The sequence below is a fragment of the Triticum dicoccoides genome, chromosome 1A (genome assembly GCF_002162155.2).
Source record: "Triticum dicoccoides isolate Atlit2015 ecotype Zavitan chromosome 1A, WEW_v2.0, whole genome shotgun sequence".
Lineage (NCBI taxonomy): Eukaryota > Viridiplantae > Streptophyta > Magnoliopsida > Poales > Poaceae > Triticum > Triticum dicoccoides.
Genome location: NC_041380.1, coordinates 592988649 through 593009130, shown reverse-complemented (window position 1 = coordinate 593009130; position 20482 = coordinate 592988649).

Below are 20482 nucleotides of genomic sequence, written 5' to 3'. Positions count from 1 at the left end.
GGGGCTGACGGCCCCTTCTCTGTCTCGCAGGGCAAGGTCTCCGGCGCCTCTACGACACCGACGCCTCACCGTCGATCCGCGTCACCTCGTCAACCCCGTCCCCGCACGAGCTCGCCATCGTCTTCCTCTCGGTGAGCTGCACCGGTTCCCCTCCCCCCTTTCTGTTAACTGAACATTGTCAGGTTTAGGTTCTGTTAAATGAAAAAATTTAGATTCAGAAACATTGTTGGACTGATAGGAAGTTTGTTGAACAGAGCAATCTACACCTGTAATTTCTACTGTTATGCCTTTGTTACTCCAGTCAAAACTTTCCTGTCAAAATTTTCAGTCAAGCACAACTGATCATGTAACTTGAGACCTTGCCCTGCGGCATTATAATGTTTGATACCTGCATCAACACTTCTCTGTACTCCATGCCGTTGTTATAGTTGAGGGTCAAAAGTAGGGGTTAGCTTTAACATGATTCGCTAGTGCTTTCATCACATAACATGTCGGGGATATACCCCGCAGCGTAAACCGGCCGGAAGTATAACCTGGCCGGACTTGGCGGTTTACTTTAGACCCGGCTGACACTTGGCGATTCACTGGCGACCCGCCCTAACTTGCTGGTTTACAAGCAACCCGCCTGAACATTATGACTCACTGATAACCCGGCGGGCGGGACAGACGGATGACACGGCCCAAGGCCCAGAAGGCCGGTTTATGCTAATGGTGGGCCGGTTTAAGAGAAAAGGTGTACTTCCCTTACAAGGAGTCAAGACCCGGACTGGTATCTGGTTTGTATTAGAAGATAGACTAGTCCTAATCCTAATAGGACTCCACATGTAACCCGCCCCTTCAACATATATAAGGAGGGGTAGGGCTCCCCAAAAGGGGGAAGGAGGACGAGTTCCACAAGTTGGACAAGTTAGGTTTACACAATAGCTCTCGAGATAAAGCACACTTGTAACCATGATCATCATCATCAATATCAATGAAGCAGGATGTAGGCTTTTACCTCCATCATGAGGGGCCGAACCTGGGTAAAACATCGCCTCTCTAGTCTCACTCAACCCCTCTCAAGCTACCACATAGATGCGTTGGCCTCACGACTAAGTCCTGACACTAAGGACATCTGCCGTAACAAATCCACGATAGTTGGCGCCCACCGTGGGGCCCACGCACGGTGTTGTTGAGGTCTTGAAGGGATTTTTCTAAGGGATCGGGAAGCTCGCGATTAATCGGATGGAGAAGAACCGGCGCAAGTGAATCTACATCGTGGATGAGCCGCCGGCTGTTTGAGCATGAGCAAGATTATGAGTAAGAGATTTTAGGGTTATACGTGCTATGCGACCACCGCACACAACATGGAAATCCGTCGAGTCCGAGTTGAAAGAAATTCCAACTACGACGCTACAAGTCCCAAGGAAAGTCCATACAGCGACAACAGGCTCATAGACAATCTGCAATGATGTTTGCCTGTTAAAGAAAAGGAAGGAGCGCTTTACGTTAGGATCGGCTACCAGATCCGAATTCTACTCGATGTTGATCTCAGTCCGACAAGACAAAAACAAATCGGATAGCTGCCTAATTAAATGGTGCACTGTTTTGCTGATTTAAAAGTCTGAGGCGTCAAATCATAAGCTGCTGGTGCAACGACACGTTGGGTAAAGGCCAAAAATAATTTCATCAACCACAAGTACTACTTGGTGATCACGTGAGGTTCTCAAAGGTGTGCCTTGTTTCATGCACATATACCACGTTCGTCTTGACTCCAGCTCATGTACGCGTCAGTGTATTTTCTAGTCAATGGAAAGTCAAAGTAGCACGCCACCACAGCAGACCTACGGCGCGGGATTAAGAATCAGTGGCGGCAGGATCCATCGCAGCAGCAGTGCACTCCTGAGAGCTGCCGCCCTTGTTTGCCTCTGAATTGTCTCAAAACCGCCACGCCACGCACCGCATCAACTGCAGCAGCGATGAGCCGCCGCCGTCTTAGCACGCTGCCGCTACAACTCTTGAGCCGCTGTACTGCCGCTGATGTCGCGCCAAATTGTCCCCTGTTGAGTTCTTGAGCCACCGTGCCTGTGGCCTCTGGGCTGCCGGGTTCGCCCCGCGTGGAGGTACAGGAGTGAAGGAAAAAAAATTGTGGCCGGAGGATAATGGAGCAGTGCATGCATGCATATATGTGTTGGTTCGAGGACATCAACCCAAGGGGAGCGTGGTGCTGCAATTGTTTTGTTGTCATATAAAAGAGAAAAGGGGACGTTCGTTTGTGCTGTGCCGCTAAACAGAACCGACCGCAGACGTGCCGCGCTAAGTCACCTCTGCCGTGTTGAGTCACCCAAGACTCTAGTCTGCTCAAACCACCGGGATTATATTGAGTCGCCGGTTTACCTGAGTCGTTTCTGTCACGACGAACTGGTCATCAGTTGATCGAGTAAATCAGGTGTGCGCAAATCGCCGCCCGTGCAGCTTAATCTACATCAACCCGCCGGAGGCACGCTAAGCCGCCCTTGCCATTTTGAGCCGCCAGGGTTATATTAAGTCGCCGGTCTGCCTGAGCCGCCGGAGCTATATTGAGCCGCTGATATGCCTGAGCCACCTCTGTTGCGATAAACAGATCATCCATCGCCCAAATAAATCAGGTGATATCCATCCAAATTTGATTTATTAGCACATGTTGTTTTTGTCAAAAAACAAGTTTATCTTTGCCTTGGTCTGCAATATTGTTTATGTAGGGCGACAAAAAGTGATATTATACCGCGGAGATGAAGGCACAACATGTTTCGGCCCAGGTGGTCGTCGTTATTCAACGAACAACCGCACCGACTTACAGCGTCGTGGCCGTCTCTCGCGACCGCACCGGTTTACAATGCCACTGCTAACTCTCCCGTCCACACCGGTTTGAAACGCCGCGGCCGAAAAATCTGTCAGCACCCGCGGCCGACTCGGCCGCGATTGTTTTCAGTTTCACCAAGGTGATTATCAACTCCACAGTGATAATTGCTGACCTGACGCATCAGGTGAAATCCATCCAGCATATTTTTATAAATTATATATTGCTTTCTTTAAAGAGCAATTACTCCAGTTTGCAAGTTGTATCATGCAGGATTCAAACCGGTCTATATCACGGTTAATTATGAAGAATCTGAAGCCTTGAGACTCGGAGGCTACAATGATATGACTCAGCAAAGGTTGTCGGCTTTTCAGTGAAGTCAAGAACCCCAGGATGCTGGAGGGAAAGATAACCCGGTCCCGGAGGCTACTACCGTATGGATGAAAATTTTAGGGCCGTCAGAAAATTTCCGGTTCAAAATGAAGAATGCCGGTTTAAAATCCGATTCAAGGGAAATATGTTCTCCCACGAAGCTCTGAAGCTCTCAAATCCGGTTTAAGAATTTCCGGTTAAAAAAGGAATTAACTTCTCGCAAGTTCGAGTTGAAAGGCCGTCAGAAAATTTCCAGTTGAAAATGAAGATTCCGGTTTACAATCCGGTTCAAGGGAAAGATATCTCCCACAAAGCTTTGAAGCTCTCAATATCCGGTTCAAAATCCTGGTTCAAGAAGAATTTATCTCTTGCAAAAAGTTAAAGGTGGCCGAAGAGGACCTGCTGCCATGATGCACGGTTCAAACATGGGTATCCTGCCTTATTGGCTTATCGTATTATTGATCACTTGGGGGCTTGGTCGTATCCGAACCATAGCTACACCTCTTGATCGGTGCAATGCCACAGTATCACTTGGGGGCTTGGTCGTATCCGAACCATAGCTACACCTCTTGATTCCCGTAATGCCACAGCATCACTTGGGGGCTTGGTCGTATCCGAACCATAGTCACACCTCTTGATCGGCTCAAAGCCAAATCAATCCGGGGCCAAAGAGAGTGTTGTAAAACAATAACTCAAACGTAGGCACCCACTGAGCACAGCTCAAAATGTTCCTTGGGGATTCTTTGCTATCGAAATGAACTTAGAATCTACACTTGTAATGGGCTATCAAGCCATGGCTTGGAAGCCTGGTGTATACACCTAAAACCCCGGGTTATCCTGCCTCTTTAAGTAAGTCACTCCGTCCAGGTAAACCTGGTATGACCCATCGAACGTTTCACAAGTCAATCCCATGGACCCTGAACTTGTTAAAGTTAAATCGGTGATTGGTTAAAGATTGAGGTCCATCTTAAAAAGGCTTTGCAAAATGGTTTAACTCAGCGACCTGGCAGCCCATGAAAAGCCTCGATTTAGGGCCTGACAGCCCATGAAAAGCCTTGCATATTTCTGTTGTTTTTACTGTTTTCATGATAAGGGATTTATAAACATTTTTCTGACAAAACGGTGTTCATTATAAACCGGCATGACTTTCAGCGCTTCGTTGTTAGTACATGATCAGATTCTAAACTGGTAGCGCATTGCTCCGGAATGGTCTTGACTAGATGTCACCAACCTTATACGAACAAATCAACGACTTTTTAGCTCAATATGATTTCTACATGAACCGGTAAGAGGGCCAGGAGTTATCAGCACTCCGGATTGACGTTTTTACCTCTACCATACAATCAGTTGGTCAGCCAACGAGGATGCTTTTTAGTTTTCATATGCAGGAACATAAAGGATTATGCATACATGAATTCCAAAAGTGGAGCAAGTTGTCAGTACACTATCAAATCATAATCCGGAGACTATCAGCCCGGTCTGGTTTCGACTATAAGTCGCCAGAATTGAATATGGATAAACTGGTGTTTATCACAACCCGGTACGGTTTTATCATAAACCGGCACAATATGGAAGGAGTTATCAGGATTCAAGATTGGGGTTATCACCTTTACTACAAAAAGTTCGTAAAACCAACAATGTGATTCAATGTCACAGGTATGATATATTTCATATTTGATTATTCTTAAGGGCAGCCTTGGTTACAAACCCGGGTTATATGTTGGGCATTATGACCCGTCCGGCGGTAAACCGCCAGGACATTTTAAAGTTGTTGTATGCAGAAACAGGTTTGTTAAACCGGCCTGGCTTTGGACTATAAGTCGCCAGTATATATATATTTGGATTGCGCCATTGGAATCATGCGCTTATAAATCATTGGGTTATATTATTCAAATAGCCAAACTTGGCTGAATTTTCACTATGATATTGAATGAATAAGGTTTTCATACCGGATTATATTATCTTGAATAGCCAACATGGCTGGATTTTTATGGTTATTAATAACCGGTATTATTGAGTTTTCAAAGTCGCTTTAGCGCAATGGCTATTATTTTATCAAAGGATATGATTTATTCTACAATGGAAGGAATAGTCCCGAGTCGCTACAGGCTTACAACCCGGCACATGGGGGCTACATTATTCAAATTGATATTACATGCAAGTCTCATGTCGCTGCAAGCATGCACCATGACACTTGGGGGCTAATGCAAAGTCATTTTTACTAGTCTTATTGAAGACCTGACTCATCATATTATAATGAGCCGGCCCTTGCGGGCTACCAATTGCTCCTGTCAACAATTCAAGGTACACAAGTTTTCATCCATAATATTGAAGGATCCATTGCTCAGTTTGTAAAGCACAAAGCTCTTAACCTTGTGGACGTGGGTTCAAGCCCTACGATGGAAGCTACATTATAAGATGTTATTTTCATTGAAGTATATATCAAGTCCCGGTTCAGTATTATCTTACTAAGCCGGCCCTTGGGGGCTACACATCACTGCTCAAGTCTACATGATTATATTTACAAAGTCCCTGCTCATTATTGCATAATGACTCGACCCTTGGGGGATACAGTGATTGAAGTTTTTATAAGCAATTACAAAGTCCCAGGTTGCTGCAAGCATGACAACCCGGTACTGGGGGGTTACATAATATGGAGTATTCAGTTTTTACTAGTGACTGGGATGAACATCATGGATTTCTTAAAAATTGGTAGTATTTATATTGAAGCTAGTCTTAAGCCATCACTTCGTTCTGCTCAAGACTTGGGGGCTACAGGTATTATATTATTATCGAAGAAATATTTTCAAATTCTCTGTTTGAGCAAACCAGATTGACCCGGCGTCACCAATCATTATGACCCTGTGACTGCAACCCGGCGTCATCAATAATCATGAACCGCCGTTGGCAACAATCATGACCCGGAATTATCAGTTTTTATAACCCAACAATGGTGGTAATCATGAACCGGCAAGTTCTACATCTTCAAGCCGGCTGAATATCAGTTGAATATTTGAAGACCAATATTTTTGTCAAATCAGAGCATTGAAGGCCGATTCGAATGGATTCTTTATTTACAAAATATCTTCTGCAAGCAAATTGATTATGAAGTTGGTCTATTGACTCGGATTTTCTAGAAGGAGGAAATAACAAGGAATTAAGGATGATCAGGTGCCAGTTTACAAGAATTTTTTAACTTGGAGTACAACTTGTCAAAGTTGTTCTTGTGTTTGTTTACAGGATCAGTTTACCATGGATAAATCCAAGCTAAACTCGGGGCTAATGTCGGGGATATACCCCGTAGCTTAAACCGGCCGGAAGTATAACCCGGCCGGACTTGGCGGTTTACTTGAGACCCGGCTGACACTTGGGGATTCACTGGCGACCGGCCCTAACTTGGCAGTTTACAAGCAACCCGCGTGAACATTATGACTCACTGATAACCCGGCGGGCGGGACAGATGGATGACAAGGCCCAAGGCCTAGAAGGCCGGTTTATGCTAATGGTGGGCCGGTTTAAGAGAAAAGGTGTATTTCCCTAACAGGGAGTCAAGACCCGGACTGGTATCCGGTTTGTATTAGAAGATAGACTAGTCCTAATCCTAATAGGACTCCACATGTAACCCGCCCCTTCAACATATATAAGGAGGGGCAGGGCTCCCCAAAAGGGGGAAGGGGACGAGTTCCGAAAGTTGGACAAGTTAGGTTTAGACAATAGCTCTCAAGATAGAGCACACTTGTAACCATGATCATCATCATCAATATCAATGAAGCAGGATGTAGGCTTTTACCTCCACCGTGAGGGGCCGAACCTGGGTAAAACATCGTGTCTCTTGTCCCACTCAACCCCTCTCAAGCTACCACATAGATGCGTTGGCCTCACGACTAAGTCCTGACACTAAGGACATCTGCCGTGACAAATCCACGACATAACACATTCTTTGAAAAGGGGATATTCTGAAGTCGATGCTTTCTCGGGATGGGAATAATAGTCTGAAATACACCTGATGGAAACCTTTGTTGATTGTGATCTCTGCACATGTTTAATGTCTATGCTGTTGTGCGGCTGTTATGTGTGTCTATGTCGGTGAGCTTGTGTTATGCACTTCTGTGTTTGACAAGTAATGACTTGCAAAGATGATGATCATCTTGCTAGTTTGCTGGGTTTTGTCTCCGACCATTGTGTCGTGATGAATTTGCAGGTACCCCGAGAGGCCCTTGAGTTTGCCAGAATGTCGATTAACTTCCGTTCTGGCAAATTCGGGTACTCCATATGTCCTATTTTCAGCAAAGGTCATGCTAAAATTTTTCGTGAATTTTAGCATGACTTTGCTAAAAATAGGACATATGGGGTACTTGCGACTAATGCGTGGGCTGGGGTATCTTAGTACTTAATTAAGTAGGATCAACTGCCCCTTTATTCTTGCTGCATTAAACCATAGGTTTTTGGGTGCCTCGGTGTCGATAAGAACCTAAATGATGAAAGCTTAGGCTTTTAGGGTGCCTTGGCATCGACAAACCCTAAATGATAAAACCTTGTCTTTTAGGGTGCCTCGGTGTTGATAAGAACCTAAATGATGAAAGCTTAGGCTTTTAGGGTGCCTCGGCGTCGACAAACCCTAAATGATAAAAGCTTAGCTTTTAGGATGCCTCGGTGTCGACAAACCCTAAATGATGTAGTTTTGAATTATGAACGTAGGATATGTCGTCATCGGACGACGAAAGTCGCGACTGGTGCCACGATGATCGAGGTCTGTGTGACATGCCTCACCTGACGATGATCGGCGCTTCAGCATTAAGCTCGAGGAGACCTTCGAAGTTGAAACGGTACACAACGACGACAAGTGTTATTTTCATAATTAAGCATGACTTCAACTATTTCAATGTGTAATTTTCATCTTTTACAATTCGAATATAGCTTATCCTATGCCATGCAAGACGCTATGTCTTGGAGAGGATGGATTTTGAAGACCATGAAATTTCTGAACAAAGAAAATTCACCTAAGGACTCATCACGATGTGGACTTTGAAGTAAATCTATATAATTCTGAGAGCGTAACCCATTTTGGTTGCAAAAATTGGGATGCATTTTGCAAGATGTATGGTTTTGATGAGGGTATGCTTATCACCATGGATCTTGGTAATCCTGACATCAACCAAGACAATATGGACATTTGGGTCCTTGTTGATACGCCTCCAGTTCTACCGCTATGTGAGTTTCTCAAACATAGTTATTACCTAATTTATATTGTTTATTTCAAAATAGTTGACAGCTTATTTCCATTGACAGATTATTTTTATTGTTCAAAGAATGTGCGGGAGATGGTAGACAAAACCCACTACACCGATGGCTCCGAATTAACAACTTACAAGGAGAAAAATCATCTGGTCGGATTTTGTACTGACATTGGGAATTACAATATCCACAATGAAACTCCTCAACATTATGGTAGATATGTGCCACTAGTGCATGTGTTCAACTACGGTAACTACCATGGAGATACCCTGGTAAGAGTTTTACTATTACGACATCCGTGCATCTTTTGCCTACTTCTAAAACTAGTACATCATTGCTAACTATGAAGTTATTACTATGTTTTTCCACAGATAATCCCAGAGAATTGTGTGCCTCATTTGATGTATAAGAAAGGTAGTCTTAATGTTTTGAACATACAGTCAGGTCATCCTACAAACTCAACTGTCCATACGAGATTTCTAAAAGAAGTGGAGACATGAAAATCAAAGGATGGAAAAAATGTATGGACAGTCGTAAGGAGGTTCTTGGAAGCAAAAGGAAGCGAAGCGCAAGAATTGGAGACATGATTTTCTCCATTCTCCATAATGGAGAGTCAGGGTCTATATTGTTTTATGCTATTTTAGCTTAAATAGGGTATTTAGGTCCTGCCTAATACTGATGATCATGTGCTAAGAACAATTAACTAGGGTTGGTTCGATGACTATCAAGATGATGATCATATGACTTGTTATTAATAATGAGTAGAAGTTGTATGATGATGATTAGTAGGACTTGTTAGGATTAGTATTACTTCCGACAAACTCGCTACTCGCGGTCTCGAGACTTGTAATGTTCTATCTTTGTTCGGTCTTTTGAATTCGAAGACTAATATGATCAATTGTATTCGGAGACTAATATTCTATTGTATTCGATGAATCTGCTCATGCTGTGGGGTGCTGTCTATATTCTATCCAATAATATATTTTGTAACCTATGCAAAATTCAGAAAAGTAAAAAAACCTAATATTCATACTAATGGCACATCACCCAACAGTGCACCATTAGTATGCCAGATACTAATGGCGCATGGTGTTCTATACTAATGGCGCACTGCGTGGTGCGCCATTAGTATACCAGATACTAATGGCGCACTGGTGGTGCGCCATTAGTAAGAAATACTAGTGGTGTGATACTAATGGCGCACCAGTAGTGCGCCATTAGTAGGCAAAACTGGTGCGCCATTAGTAGCCCTTTTCCTAGTAGTGATACCGTCGAAAGGTGTGGGGTATTAGAGAGGCTAGCAAAGGTGGAAGGGTGAGAGTGCGTATAATCCATGGACTCAACATTAGTCATAAAGAACTCATATACTTATTGCAAAAATCTAGAAGTTATCAAAGCAAAGTATTACGCGCATGCTCCTAGGGGATAGATTGGTAGGAAAAGACCATCGCTCGTCCCGGACCGCCACTCATAAGGAAGACAATCAATAAATAAATCATGCTCCGACTTCATCACATAACGGTTCACCATACATGCATGCTATGGGAATCACAAACTTTAACATAAGTATTCTTTAAATTCACATCTACTCAACTAGCATGACTTTAATATTATCACCTCCATATCTCAAAACAATTATCATGTTTCAATATTTTCTTGGTATTCAACACACTCAAAAGAAAGTTTCACAAATCTTGAATACCAAGCATATTATTATTAAGCAAATTACCATGCTATTAAGAGACTCACAAAATAATTTAAGTGAAGCATGAGAGATCAATAGTTTCTTTAAAACAAATCCACCACCGTGCTCTAAAAGATGTAAGTGAAGCACATAGAGCAAAATTGTAACGCTCAAAAGATATAAGTGAAGCACATGGAGCAAAATTATCTAGGTCAAAAGATATAAGTGAAGCACATAGAGCAAAACTACTTAGCTCAAAAGATATAAGTGAAGCACATAGAGCAAAACTACTTAGCTCAAAAGATATAAGTGAAGCACATAGAGTATTCTATCAAATTTTAATTCATGTATGGTTCTCTCAAAAGGTGTGTACAGCAAGGATGATTGTGGCATACTAAGACACAAAGACACAAATAATACAAGACGCTCCAAGCAAAACACATATCATGTTGGTGAATAAAAATATAGCTCCAAGTAAATTACCGATGGAAGTGGACGAAAGAGGGGATGCCTTCCGGGGCATCCCCAAGCTTTGACTTTTTGGTGTCCTTGGATTATCTTGGGGGTGCCATTGGCATCTCCAATCTTAGGCTCTGGCCACTCCTTGTTCCATGATCCATCAAAAGAATTCACCCAAAACTTGAAAACTTCACAACACAAAACTCAAAATAGAAACTTGTGAGCTCCGTTAGCGAAAGAAAACAAAAGAACACTTCAAGGTACTGTAATGAACTCATTCTTTATTTATATTGGTGTTAAACCTACTGTATTCCAACTTATCTATGGATTACAAACTATTTTACTAGCCATAGATTCATCAAAATAAGCAAACAACACACGAAAAACAGAATCTGTCAAGAACAGAACAGTCTGTAGTAATCTGTAACTAGCGCAAGATCTGGAACCCAAAAAATTCTAAAATAAATTTCTGGACGTGAGGAATTTATCTATTAATCATCTTCAAAAATAATTAACTAAATAGCACTCTTCAAATAAAAATTACAGCAGTTCTCGTGAGCGCTAAAGTTTCTGTTTTTACAGCAAGTTCAACAAGACTTTCCCCAAGTCTTCCCAACGGTTCTACTTGGCACAAACAGTTATTAAACACAAAAAACACAACCAAAACAGAGGATAAATAATTTATTTATTACCAAGCAGGAGAAAAAAGCAAGGAATAAAAATAAAATTGGGTTGCCTCCCAACAAGCGCTATCATTTAACGCCCCTAGCTAGGCATAAAAGCGAGGATAGATCTAGGTATTGCCATCTTTGGTAGGCAATCCATAAGTGGCTCTCATGATAGTTTCATATGGAAATTTTATTTTCTTTCTTGGAAAGTGTTCCATGCCCTTTTTAATGGAAATTGAAATCTAATATTCCCTTCCTTCATATCAATAATCGCACCAACCGTTCTAAGGAAAGGTCTACCAAGAATAATAGGGCAAGAAGGATTGCAATCTATATCAAGAAAACTGAAATCGACGGGCACATAATTCCTATTTGCAACAATAAGAACATCATTAATACTTCCCATAGGTTTCTTAATAGTGGAATCCGCAAGATGCAAGTTTAGAGAGCAATCAACCAAATTACGGAAATCTAGCAAATCACACAAAGTCTTGGGAATAGTAGAGACACTAGCACCCAAATCACACAAAGCATAAAACTCATGATCTTTAATTTTAATTTTAATAGTTGGTTCCCACTCATCATAGAGTTTTCTAGGGATAGAAACTTTCAACTCAAGTTTTTCTTCATAAGATTGCATCAAGGCATCAACAATATGTTCGGTGAAGGCTTTATTTTGACTATAAGCATGTGGAGAATTTAGCACGGATTGCAACAAGCTAATACAATCAATTAAAGAGCAACTTTCATAATTAAATTCCTTGAAATCCAATATAGTGGGTTTAGCAACATCTGGATTTTTATTTCTTTCAATCCCACTTTCATCAATTTCATCATTAAGATCTAAATACTCCGAATTTTTAGAATGCCTTCTAGGTAAAGGAAGATCATATTCAGTTTCATCAAGATTCATATTGCAAAACAAAGATTTAATAGGCGACACATCAATAACTTTTAGATCTTCATCTTGATTTTCATAGGAATTGGAGGAACACGCTTTAATAAAGGCATCTTTGGAAGCACGCATCCTAGCGGTTCTTTCCTTGCACTCATCAATGGAAATTTTCATGGCTTTGAGAGACTCATTGATATCATGTTTAGGAGGAATAGATCTAAGCTTTAAAGAATCAACCTCAAGAGAAATTCTATCAATGTTTCTAGCCAAATAATCAACTTTAAGAAATTTCTGCTTAAGCAAAGCATTAAAATTCTTTTGTGAATTCATAAACTCTTTAACACTATTCTCAAATTCAGATGGCATCTTATTATAATTTCCATAAGAGTTGTTGTAGGAATTCCCATAATTATTAGAAGGATTACTAGGATATGGCCTAGGATTAAAATTCCCTCTATAAACGTTGTTACCAAAATTATTCCTACCAACAAAATTCACATCCATAGATTCATTGTTATTCTCAATCAAAGTAGACAAAGGCATATCATTAGGATCATAATAAACACTCTTAGTAGCAAATAATTTCATAAGTTCATCCATCTTTCCACTCAAAACATTAATTTCTTCTATCGCATGCACCTTTTTATTAGAATATCTTTCAGTATGCCATTGAGAATAATTGACCATAATATCATCTAGGAGTTTAGTAGCATCTCCTAAAGTGATTTCCATAAAAGTGCCTACCGCGGCCGAATCTAAAAGATTTCTAGAAGCAAAATTCAATCCAGCATAAAAAATTTGTATGATCATCCACAAATTCAAACCATGAGTAGGGCAATTACGTATCATTAATTTCATTCTCTCCCAAGCTTATGCAACATGTTCATGATCAAGTTGTTTAAAGTTCATAATATCGTTTCTAAGAGAGATGATCTTAGCGGGAGGAAAATACTTAGAGATAAAAGCATCTTTGCACTTGTTCCATGAATCAATACTATTCTTAGGCAAAGACGAAAACCAAGCTTTAGCACAATCGCTAAGCGAAAAAGGAAATAGCTTCAATTTAACGACATCATTATTGACATCTTTTTTCTTTTGCATATCACATAAATCAACGAAGCTATTCAGATGAGTAGCGGCATCTTCACTAGGAAGGCCGGCGAATTGATCTTTCATAACAAGATTCAACAAAGTAGTATTAATTTCACAAGACTCAGCATCGGTAAGAGGAGCAATCAGAGTGCTAAGGAAATCATTATTATTGGTATTGGTGAAGTCACACAATTTAGTATTATCTTGAGCCATCGCGACGAACAAGCAATCTAACACACGAGCAAACAAAAAGGCAAGCGGGCAAAAAGAGGCAAATAGAGAGGGAGGATAGAGAGAGAGAGGGCGAATAAAACGGCAAGGGTGAAGTGGGGGAGAGGAAAACGAGAGGTAAATGGCAAATAATGTAATGCGAGAGATAGGGATTGCGATGGGTACTTGGTATGTTGACTTTTTGCGTAGACTCCCCGGCAACGGCGCTAGAAATCCTTCTTGCTACGTCTTGAGCATGCGTTGGTTTTCCCCGAAGAGGAAGGGATAATGCAGCAGAGTAGCGTAAGTATTTCCCTTAGTTTTTGAGAACCAAGGTATCCGTCCAGTAGGAGGCCACACTCAAGTCCCTCGTACCCGCACAAAGCGATAGCTACTTCACGGCCACTTACGAGAGTGAGATCTAATAGATATAATATTTTTGGTATAAAGATACAATGTAAAAAGTAAAAGCAAAGTAAAAAAGCAAAGTAAGATTAAAGTGATGGAGATTGATATGATGAGAATAGACCAGCGGGCCATAGGTTTCACCAGTGGCTTCTCTCAAGAGCATAAGTATTCTATGGTGGGTGAACAAATTACTCTTGAGCAATTGACAGAATTGAGCAGAGTTATGAGAATATCTAGGCATGATCATGTATATAGGCATCACGTCCGTGACAAGTAGACCAAAACGATTCTGCATCTACTACTATTACTCCACTCATCGACCGCTATCCAACATGCATCTAGAGTATTAAGTTAAAAACAGAGTGACGCCTTAAGCAAGATGACATGATGTAGAGAGATAAATTCATGCAATATGAAATAAACCCCATCTTATTATCCTCGATGGCAACGATACAATAAGTGCCTTGCTGCCCCTTCTGTCACTGGGTAAGGACATCGCAAGATCGAACCCAAAGCTAAGCACTTCTCCCATGGCAAGAACTACCAATCTAGTTGGCTAAACCAAACGGATAATTCGAAGAGACTTACAAAGATAACCAATCATACATAAAAGAATTCAGAGAAGATTCAATTTTTATTCATAGATAGACTTGATCATAAACCCAGAATTCGTCGGTCTCAACAAACACACCGCAAAAAGAAGATTACATCGAATAGATCTCCACAAGAGAGGGAGAGAACTTTGTATTGAGATTCAAAGAGAGAGAAGAAGCCATCTAGCTACTAACTATGGACCCGAAGGTCTGAGGTAAACTACTCACACTTCATCGGAGGGGCTAGGATGATGTAGAAGCCCTCCGTGATGACGGCCCTCTTCCGGCGGAGCTCCAGAACAGGCGCCAAGATGGGATCTCATGGATACAGAAAGTTGCGGAGGTGGAATTAGGTTTTTGGCTCCTGTTCTGATCGTTTGGGGGTACATAGGTATATATAGGAGGAAGGAGTACGTCAGTAGAGCACCGAGGGGCCCACGAGGCAGGGGGGCGCGCCCTAGGGGGGCGCCCCCACCCTCGTGACCTCCTCTTTGACTCCCTGGAGTAGGGTCCAAGTCTCCTGGATCATGTTCGGTGAGAAAATCACGTCCCCGAAGATTTTTATTCCGTTTGGACTCCGTTTGATATTCTGTTTCTCCGAAACACTGACATAGGCAAAAAAAACAGCAATTCTGGGCTGGGCCTCCGGTTAATAGGTTAGTCCCAAAAATAATATAAAAGTGGAAAATGAAGCCCAATATAGTCCAAAACAGTAGATAATATAGCATGGAGCAATCAAAAATTATAGATACGTTGGAGACGTATCAAAGATCATCCTCAAGATGAACCCTGAGAAGTGCATCTTCGGCATTCTGTCCGGCAGGAATTAAGCTTGGGGATGCTTGATACGTCTCCAACGTATCTATAATTTTTGATTGCTCCATGCTATATTATCTACTGTTTTGGGAAATATTGGGCTTTATTTTCCACTTTTATATTATTTTTGGGACTAACCTATTAACCGGAGGCCCAACCCAGATTTGCTGTTTTATGCCTATTTCAGTGTTTCAAAGAAAAGGAATATCAAACGGAGTCGAAATGGAACGAAATCAACTGGAGAAGTTATTTTTGGAAGGAAACCTACCGGATAGACTTGGACCCTACGTCAGAAGATGAAGGAGGAGCTCACGAGGGTAGGGGGCGCGCCCCCAGCCTCGTGGCCCGCCCTTCGGTCCACCGACGTACCCCTTGTACCCATATATACCTACATATCGTAAAACTTCCAAAACGAATATTAGATCGGGAGTTCCGCCGCCAGAAGCCTCAGTAGCCACCGAAAGCCAATCTAGACCCGTTTCGGCACCCTGCTGGAGGGGGGAATCCTTCTCCAGTGGCCATCTTCATCATCCCGGTGCTCTCCATGACGAGGAGGGAGTAGTTCTCCCTCGGGGCTGAGGGTATGTACCAGTAGCTATGTGTTTGATCTCTCTCTCTCTCTCTCTCTCTCGTGTTCTTGATTTGGCACGATCTTGATGTATCGCGAGCTTTGCTATTATAGTTTGATCTTATGTTTCTCCTCCCCCTCTTCTCTCTTGTAATGAATTGAGTTTCCCCTTTGAAGTTATATTATTGGATTGAGTCTTTAAAGATTTCAGAACACTTGATGTATGTCTTGCCATGGATATCTGTGGTGACAATGGGATATCACGTGATTCACTTGATGTATGTTTTGGTCATCAACTTGCGGGTTCCGCCGATGAACCTATGCATAGGGGTTGGCACACGTTTTCGTCGTGATTCTCTGGTAGAAACTTTGGGGCACTCTTTGAGGTCCTTTGTGTTGGTTGAATAGATGAATCTGAGATTGTGTGACGCATATCGTATAATCATACCCACGGATGCTTGAGGTGACAATGGAGTATCTAGGTGACATTAGGGTTTTGGTTGATTTGTGTCTTAAGGTGTTATTCTAGTACGAACTCTAGGGCTGTTTGTGACACTTATAGGAATAGCCCAATGGATTGATTGGAAAGAATAACTTTGAGGTGGTTTCGTACCCTACCATAATCTCTTCGTTCGTTCTCCGCTATTAGTGACTTTGGAGTGACTCTTTGTTGCATGTTGAGGGATAGTTATGTGATCCAATTATGCTATTATTGTTGAGAGGACTTGCACTAGTAAAAGTATGAACCCCAGGCCTTGTTTACTATCATTGCAATACCGTTTACGCTCACTTTTATGATTCGTTACCTTGCTGTTTTTATATTTTCAGATTACAAAAACTATTATCTACTATCCATATACCACTTGTATCACCATCTCTTCGCCGAACTAGTGCACCTATACAATTTACCTTTGTATTGGGTGTGTTGGGGACACAAGAGACTCTTTGTTATTTGGTTGCAGGGTTGCTTGAGAGAGACCATCTTCATCCTACGCCTCCTACGGATTGATAAACCTTAGGTCATCCACTTGAGGGAAATTTGCTACTGTCCTACAAACCTCTGCACTTGGAGGCCCAACAATGTCTACAAGAAGAAGGTTGTGTAGTAGACATCAAGCTCTTTTCTGGCGCCATTGCCGGGGAGGTGAGTGCTTGAAGGTATATCTTTAGATCTTGCAATCAAGTCTTTTAGTTTCTTTTTTATCACTAGTTTAGTTTATAAAAGAAAATTACAAAAAATGGAATTAAGGTTACCTCATATGCTTCATCTTTTTAATATCTATCATGAAAATAAGGATTCCGATAATTGTGCTCAAGTACTAGAAGAAGAATTACATAGAATGCTTGGCATAAAATATGTGAATGATGAGCATGATTGCTATGTTGTTAGTATGAATTCTATGAATATCCATGATGCTAATGATATGCAAAGCCACAAGCTTGGGGAAGCTATGTTTGATGAAGATGATATTTTTTGTCCCCCAAGCTTTGATGAGCAAATTTATTATGATGAAAGCATGCCTCCTATCTATGATGATTATTGTGATGACATGTATTCTTTAAAAAACAATGATAACCATGAAACTTGTCATCTTGATCTTAATTTTCAATCACATGATAGCTATTTTGTTGAGTTTGCTCCCACTATTATTCATGAGAAGAAATTTGCTTATGTGGAGAGTAATAAAATTTCTATGCTTAGAGATCATGAAAAGAATGCTTTAGGTGATGGTTATATTGTTGAATTCATTCATGATGCTACTGAAAATTATTATGAGGGAGGAACATATGCTTGTAGGAATTGCAACAATATCAAGTTTCCTCTCTATGTGCTTAAAATTTTGAAGTTATGCTTGTTTTACCTTCCTATGCAAGTTGATTATTGTTCCCACAAGTTGTTTGCTCACAAAATCCCTATGCATAGGAAGTTGGTTAGACTTAAATGTGCTAGTCATATTCTTCATGATGATCTCTTTATGTTTCAATTCTTACCTTTCATGCCTAGCTAGGGGCGTTAAACGATAGCGCTTGTTGGGAGGCAACCCAACTTTATTTTTGTTACTTGCTTTTTGATCCTGTTTAGTAATAAATAATTAATCTAGCCTCTGTTTAGATGTGGTTTTGTTCTTTTAATTAGTGTTTGTGCCAAGTAGAACCATTGGGAAGACTTGGGGAAAGTCTTGTTGATCATGCTGTAAAAAACAGAAACTTTAGCGCTCACGAGAATTGCTGCCATTTTTATTTGGAAAGTGATATTTAGTTAATTCTTTTTGAAGATGATTAATAGATAAATTCCTCAGGTCCAGAAATTTATTTGAGAATTTTATGAGTTCCATAAGTATACGTTTGATCCAGATTACTATAGACTGTTCTGTTTTTGACAGATTCTGTTTTTCGTGTGTTGTTTACTTATTTTGATGAATATATGGCTAGTAAAATAGTTTATAAACCATAGAGAAGTTGGAATACAGTAGGTTTAACACCAATATAAATAAAGAATGAGTTCATTACAGTACCATGAAGTGGTGTTTTGTTTTCTTTCGCTAACGGAGCTCACGAGTTTTCTGTTAAGTTTTGTGTTGTGAAGTTTTCAAGTTTTGGGTAAAGATTTGATGGACTATGGAATAAGGAGTGGCAAGAGCCTAAGATTGGGGATGCCCAAGGCACCCCTAGGTAATATTCAAGGATAACCAAGCGTCTAAGCTTGGGAATGCCCCGGAAGGCATCCCCTCTTTCGTCTTCGTTCATCGGTAACTTTACTTGGAGCTATATTTTTATTCACCACATGATATGTGTTTTGCTTGGAGCTTCATTTTATTTTCTTTAGCCTTGCTTGATGTTTGGATAAAGTACCAAGATCTGAAATTATTAAATGAGAGAGTCTTCACATAGTTGCATAATTATTTGACTACTCATTGATCTTCACTTATATCTTTCGTAGTAGTTTGTCGTTTGCTCTAGTGCTTCACTTATATCTTTTAGAGCATGGTGGTAGTTTTATTTTGAAGAAATAGATGAACTCTCATGCTTCACTTATATTATTTTGAGAGTCTTAAATAGCATGGTAATGTGCTTAAAAATCCTAATATGCTAAGCATACAAGATTTGTAAGAATTCTTATGAGTATGTTGAATACTAAGAGAAGTTTGATGATTGATGATTGTTTTGAGATATGGAGGTGATAATATCAAAGTCGTGCTAGTTGAGTAGTTGTGAATTTGAGAAATGCTTGTGTTGAAGTTTGCAAGTCCCGTAGCATTCACATATGGTAAACATTGTGTAACAAATTTGAAACATGAGGTGTTATTTGATTGTCCTCCTTATGAGTGGCGGTCGGGGACGAGCGATGGTCTTTTCCTACCAGTCTATCCCCCTAGGAGCATGCGCGTAATGCTTTGGTTTTTGATGGCTTGTAGATTTTTGCAATAGGTATATGAGTTCTTTATGACTAATGTTGAGTCCATGGATTATACGCACTCTCACCCTTCCATCATTGCTAGCCTCTTCGGTACCGTGCATTGCCCTTTCTCACATTGAGAGTTGGTGCAAACTTCGCCGGTGCATCCAAACCCCGTGATATGATACGCTCTTTCACACATAAACCTCCCTATATCTTCCTCAAAACAGCCACCATACCTACGTATTATGGCATTTCCATAGCCATTCCAAGATATATTGCCATGCAACTTTCCACCATTCCGTTCTTCATGACATATCTCTCATTGTCATATTGCTTAGCATGATCATGTAGTTGACATAGTATTTGTGGCAAAGCCACCGTTCATAATTATTTCATACATGTCACTCTTGATTCATTGCATATCCCGGTACACCGCCGGAGGCATTCATATAAAGTCATACTTTGTTCTAGTATCGAGTTGTAATCATTGAGTTGTAAATAGATAGAAGTGTGATGATCATCATTCAATAGAGAATTGTCCCAAAAAAAAGAGAAAAGAGATAGGCCAAAGAAAAAAAAAGGCCCAAAAAAAATAAAAAGGGCCCAATGCTACTATCCTTTTTCCACACTTGTGCTTTAAAGTAGCACCATGATATAGCGAGTCTCATATATTGTGCTTCAAAGTAGCACCATGTTCTTCATATAGAGAGTCTCATATGTTGTCACTTTCATATACTAGTGGGAATTTTTCATTATAGAACTTGGCTTGTATATTCCAACAATGGGCCTCCTCAAGTGCCCTAGGTCTTCGTGAGCAAGCAAGTTGGATGCACACCCACTTAGTTTCTTTTGTTGAGCTTTCATACATTTATAGCTCTAGTGCATCCGTTGCATGGCAATCCCTACTCCTCGCATTAACATCAATCGATGGGCATCTCCATAGCCCATTGATTAGCCTCGTTGATGTGAGACTTTCCCCTTTTTGTCTTCTCCACATAACCCCCATTATCATTATTCTATTCCACCCATAGTGCTATATCGATGGCTCACGCTCATGTATTTGGTGAAGGTTTATAAGTTTGAGATTACTAGAGTATGAAACAATTGCTTGGCTTGTCATCGGGGTTGTGCATGATGATAGCATTCTTGTGTGACGAAAATGGAGCATGACTAAACTATATGATTTTGTAGGGATGAACTTTCTTTGACCATGTTATTTTGAGAAGACATTATTGCTTAGTTAGTATGCTTGAAGTATTATTAC